General features: G+C 29.1%; 1 protein-coding gene across 19 annotated transcripts in view; it reads right to left on the bottom strand.

Annotated features, from left to right (window-relative positions):
• Positions 1-6,068, bottom strand: part of LOC145270654 (RIMS-binding protein 2-like) — a 1,565,000-nt gene that overhangs the window by 676,211 nt on the left and 882,721 nt on the right. The gene's annotated exons all lie outside the window — the stretch shown is intronic.

The following is a 6,068-nucleotide window of genomic DNA, read 5'->3' as shown; positions in this document are numbered from 1 at the left end:
GTCCATTTTCTGTAGGCTGTTTTTCAACGATGGGTACTTTTGCTAGTAGAAGATGTACCCAGCGTTGCCCAGTATTTTATGTAACATTAAATTCCGTAAAAAAGTAAAAATTTTAAAAATGAAATAAAAAAAGGAGTTAAAAAAAGCAAATAAAAAACAAACCCCGAGACGTGCATGCGAGTATTCTTTTTTTTTTTTTTTTTTTTAAACTGTTCACTTCTTGGCAGTAAACAAGTGAAGCTCATTTAGCCCCAAAAGTCCCCAGGGGACGTCAAATCCTGGTGAAAATCAACAAACAGTGCAGTTTCAGGCCTTAACATATGTAAATTTGAGTTCTGCACCATGCAAAAAATGAAATGAATAAGTCCATTTAATCGGAATTTCATGAAAAAAAAATATATAGTCAGCCACATACAGACTTATTTTTATTGTATCACAACTCTTCAGTGTGGCTCGACAAGTACCCCAAGATCAAACCAATAACCATCTACTTCGGTGGTTCTCAACCTTTTTTTTACTCATGGACCCCTTTTCCCTTCTTTTTATCTTTGTAGACCCCTTCATAACTATTGGTCATAAGACAATCTTCTATTTTTCACTAATATAAATTTTGAGGTTTTAATAATCAAAGAAATAATATATAATTAATATTTATTTTTAAATGAAAACTAATTTAATGCAAATAAAGTATTCTACAACAACTATAATAATTATGATAATAATAATAATAACATATAATAATAATAATAATATAATAATAATAATCTAAATTAGAGTGATAATAATTCTTTACCAACATCTTGTATTACAATATTACAATGTTTCTTCCATGGTCAAGCCGATGGAGATCAGAGCTCTTCAGGCAATTGAATTCACTGCAGCATTTATGTACACTGGTTAAAATTCTGAGTTGGTTTTCTTCATGGACCACCAAAATATCGTTGTGGACCCCCATTTTGTTATGTTTTGCCTGTGGACACCCAGAAATGGTCCATGTGGACCCCGGTTGAGAACCCCTGATCTAGTTGATACTCAACTGCACGCCTGTGGAACTCTGTTCCGTTTGCCTGCTTCCCACCGGACTACAACTTGGATGCCTTCAAGTCCAATGTTAACAAATTCCTAATGAACCGCCCCCTTAAGTTAACACTTCATCAAATCTCCACACTAACGTAATGTACTTGCAATAACCCTTATCCCTGAGTGGCTTCCGGGCCTTGATAAGTGGTGATCACTGTGTAAAAAAAAAAAAAAAACAGGGCATAACATTGACTCTGGTGACAATGATATCTTACAGTGCTTTATCCAAACATTGATCGTCACTCCTACAGTGCTTACTTTGTTTATTCCCAAAGAGCTTTGCATTTATGTTAAAGCAGTAGCAAGCTATGTCATTATGATCGAGAGTGATCAACCCGAGAATGGGGGGGGGCGTCACATATTTACACATATGTTCATATGCACCCACTAAAAAAATTTTCCCCACTCTATATCTGTGCCTACATCAAAACGTGGATTCCATGAACAAAGCTTCTTTCTTAGAACTGCACGCCTGTGGAACTCTGTTCCGTCTGCTTGCTTCCCACCGGACTACAACTTGGATGCCTTCAAGTCCAATGTTAACAAATTCCTAATGAACCGCCCCCTTAAGTAAACACTTCATCAAATCTCCACACTAACGTAATGTACTTGCAATAATCCTTATCCCTGAGTGGCTTCCGGGCCTTGATAAGTGGTTATCACTGTGTAAAAAAAAAAAAAAAAAAAAAAAAATGCCTTTTTGAGAAGGAGGCTGAGTGCTGTGTCCGTCAAGACTAAGAATATCAGCTCATTTCAACGCAAACGTCCATGTTGAAAAGAATTAATCCCAGCTGTAGGCCGGTCGAAAACGATTCTGGTGTTTCCGGAGGAACTAAACGTGACCAGAAGAACATTTTAGCTACCCTCCCGCAACCTGCTGTTGAAAGCCAAGCAACTGCAAAACAGCCTCCATTTCCTTCGCGTCGAAAAGCTAAGCCTTTGCTGTGTGAATGACAGGAACGAAGGGAGGTAACTAATGATGTACTGCAGTCACGTTTTCTGTTGTCGCAGGAATAATGGCATAGACATTGCTTTCATGCGGTTCAAGTAACATTGTCGTGATATTTCGGTGACACATGAGAACGTAGGGTGTGTGCTTAAGCTTGACCATTACGTACAAACATAGACACGCGCTCCGACACTGACATAAATATATTCCATTCTATAGCTATTAAAAATTAGGATCTCTTCAGGTAAAATAGTTTTCTTTTTTTTTTTTTTCACCCCAAACAAGGCACAGTACTACTTTGAAATAGGGGGCTACTATCGGGGACATAAGTTTTTTTTATTTTTTATTTTTTTAAATCCCCCCCCCCCAAACAAGGCACAGTGCTACTTTGAAATAGGGGGCTACTATCGGGGACATATTTTTTTTTTTTAATTATTATTACAAAAAACATATCTAAGAACACTGCCAGGCATATAAATTAGCTTTATGTGAAAAATTGCAAAAGATAGGCTCAGTCGTTTCGAAACCTATAAGGAAGGAACTCATAAACACACAGACTTTAATATCTTTAATCCCTGAGTGGCTTCCGGGCCTTGATAAGTGGTGACCACCGTGTAAATATATATATATATATATATATATATATTTTTTTTTTTTTTTTTAATATATATATATATATATATATATATATATATATAATAGTACAGATATAACTTTTTTTTTAATTTTTTATTTTTTTATTTTTTTTTTTAATTTATTCAATTTTCACCCCAAACAAGGCACAGTGCCACTTTGAAGTAGGGAGCTACTATCGGGGACATAAGTTTTTTTTTTTTTTTTTTTTTTTTTTTTTTTTTTTTTATTATTACAAAAAACATATCTAAGAACACTGCCAGACATATAAATTAGCTTTATGTGAAAAATTGCAAAAGATAGGCTCAGTCGTTTCGAAACCTATAAGGAAGGAACTCACAAACACACAGACTTTAATATCTTTAATCCCTGAGTGGCTTCCGGGCCTTGATAAGTGGTGACCACCATGTAAATATATATATATATATATATATATATATATATATATATTAGTAGTACAGATATAACTTTTTTTTAAATTTTTTATTTTATTATTTTTTTATTTTTTTTTAATTTATTCAATTTTCACCCCAAACAAGGCACAGTGCCACTTTGAAGTAGGGAGCTACTATCGGGGACATAAGTTGCAGAAGTACTTTGTAGTGAGTTGATCAGCAAGATGTCTGTTCACATTACACTTGAACTTCTGCATGTCAGTACAATACTGTTGTGCCTGTTATAGAGTGTGGTGTCATCAGCATCATATATACCCATTTCAAAGCATATTTTGTCAGGGAGGTCATTTATGAATATCAGGAATAATAAAGGTCCAAGGAATGTACGAGCGTCGAGGACAACCTGGATTTTTCTCTTATCTAAAAAAGATTTGATTATGTTAAGTATTCGTCCAGTGATACCGTATGATCTGATTTTCCTGAGAAGACCTTCATGCCATACCCTGTCAAAAGCCTTAGATATATCTAGAGCTTAATCTCTACCCTCCTCTGCTTTGTCCAATGAATGGTATATACATTGAGAGATTACAGTTGCAGGGATATTATGAAGGGTGATGAGTAGCAAGATGTCTGTTCGCATTACATTTGAACTTCTGCATTAAAAAGAAAAACATTAAAATACTGAGGTACACCAGAGCTTGAGCGGAGGATCATTCGATTTGTAGTTGGATGTTGTAAGCTATGTCTCCAGATGACGATTTTTTTTTTTTTTTTTTTTTAATTTTTTTTTAATTTTTTTTTTTTAATTATTATTTTTTTAATTATTTTTTTTAACTATTATTTTTTTTAATTATTATTTTTTTTTTTTTAAATTATTTTTTTTTTAAGTATTTTTTTTTTAAGAAATTATTTGCTTTTATTATCTCCCTTGGCTGATGTAATGTAAAATATTCCCCTGTAAAACTTTTTTTTTTTAATTATTTTTTTTTTAATTATTTTTTTTTTTTAAGAAATGATTTGCTTTTATTATCTCCCTTGGCTGATGTAATGTAAAATATTCCCCTGTAAAACTTTTTTTTTTTAATTATTTTTTTTTTTAATTATTTTTTTTTTTTAAGAAATTATTTGCTTTTATTATCTCCCTTGGCTGATGTAATGTAAAATATTCCCCTGTAAAACTTTTTTTTTTTAATTATTTTTTTTTTAATTATTTTTTTTTTTTAAGAAATTATTTGCTTTTATTATCTCCCTTGGCTGATGTAATGTAAAATATTCCCCTGTAAAACTTTTTTTTTTTAATTATTTTTTTTTTTAATTATTTTTTTTTTTTAAGAAATGATTTGCTTTTATTATCTCCCTTGGCTGATGTAATGTAAAATATTCCCCTGTAAAACTTTTTTTTTTTAATTATTTTTTTTTTTTTAAGAAATGATTTGCTTTTATTATCTCCCTTGGCTAATGTAATGTAAAATATTCCCCTGTAAAACTTTTTTTTTTTAATTATTTTTTTTAAGAAATGATTTGCTTTTATTATCTCCCTTGGCTGATGTAATGTAAAATATTCCCCTGTAAAACTTTTTTTTTTTAATTATTTTTTTTTTAATTATTTTTTTTTTTTTAAGAAATGATTTGCTTTTATTATCTCCCTTGGCTGATGTAATGTAAAATATTCCCCTGTAAAACTTTTTTTTTTTAATTATTTTTTTTTTAATTATTTTTTTTTTTTTAAGAAATGATTTGCTTTTATTATCTCCCTTGGCTGATGTAATGTAAAATATTCCCCTGTAAAACTTTTTTTTTTAATTATTTTTTTTTTAATTATTTTTTTTTTTTAAGAAATGATTTGCTTTTATTATCTCCCTTGGCTGATGTAATGTAAAATATTCCCCTGTAAAACTTTTTTTTTTAAATTATTTTTTTTAAGAAATGATTTGCTTTTATTATCTCCCTTGGCTGATGTAATGTAAAATATTCCCCTGTAAAACTTTTTTTTTTTAATTATTTTTTTTAAGAAATGATTTGCTTTTATTATCTCCCTTGGCTGATGTAATGTAAAATATTCCCCTGTAAAACTTTTTTTTTGTAATTATTTTTTTTTTAATTATTTTTTTTTTTTTAAGAAATGATTTGCTTTTATTATCTCCCTTGGCTGATGTAATGTAAAATATTCCCCTGTAAAACTTTTTTTTTGTAATTATTTTTTTTAAGAAATGATTTGCTTTTATTATCTCCCTTGGCTGGTGTAATGTAAAATATTCCCCTGTAAAACTTTTTTTTTTAATTATTTTTTTTAAGAAATGATTTGCTTTTATTATCTCCCTTGGCTGATGTAATGTAAAATATTCCCCTGTAAAACTTTTTTTTTTTAATTATTTTTTTTTTAATTATTTTTTTTTTTTTAAGAAATGATTTGCTTTTATTATCTCCCTTGGCTGATGTAATGTAAAATATTCCCCTGTAAAACTTTTTTTTTTTAATTATTTTTTTTTTAATTATTTTTTTTTTTTTAAGAAATGATTTGCTTTTATTATCTCCCTTGGCTGATGTAATGTAAAATATTCCCCTGTAAAACTTTTTTTTTTTAATTATTTTTTTTTTTTAAGAAATTATTTGCTTTTATTATCTCCCTTGGCTGATGTAATGTAAAATATTCCCCTGTAAAACTTTTTTTTTTTAATTATTTTTTTTTTAATTATTTTTTTTTTTAAGAAATGATTTGTTTTTATTATCTCCCTTGGCTGATGTAATGTAAAATATTCCCCTGTAAAACTTTTTTTTTTTAATTATTTTTTTTTTAATTATTTTTTTTTTTTTAAGAAATGATTTGCTTTTATTATCTCCCTTGGCTGATGTAATGTAAAATATTCCCCTGTAAAACTTTTTTTTTTTAATTATTTTTTTTAAGAAATGATTTGCTTTTATTATCTCCCTTGGCTGATGTAATGTAAAATATTCCCCTGTAAAACTTTTTTTTTTTAATTATTTTTTTTAAGAAATGATTTGCTTTTATT

The sequence above is a fragment of the Euprymna scolopes genome, chromosome 46, assembly GCF_053919585.1.
Source record: "Euprymna scolopes isolate OS-2025 chromosome 46, ASM5391958v1, whole genome shotgun sequence".
Taxonomy (NCBI): domain Eukaryota; kingdom Metazoa; phylum Mollusca; class Cephalopoda; order Sepiida; family Sepiolidae; genus Euprymna; species Euprymna scolopes.
The sequence above is the reverse complement of the archived record's forward strand: the minus strand, read 5'-3'. Positions and strand labels throughout refer to the sequence as shown.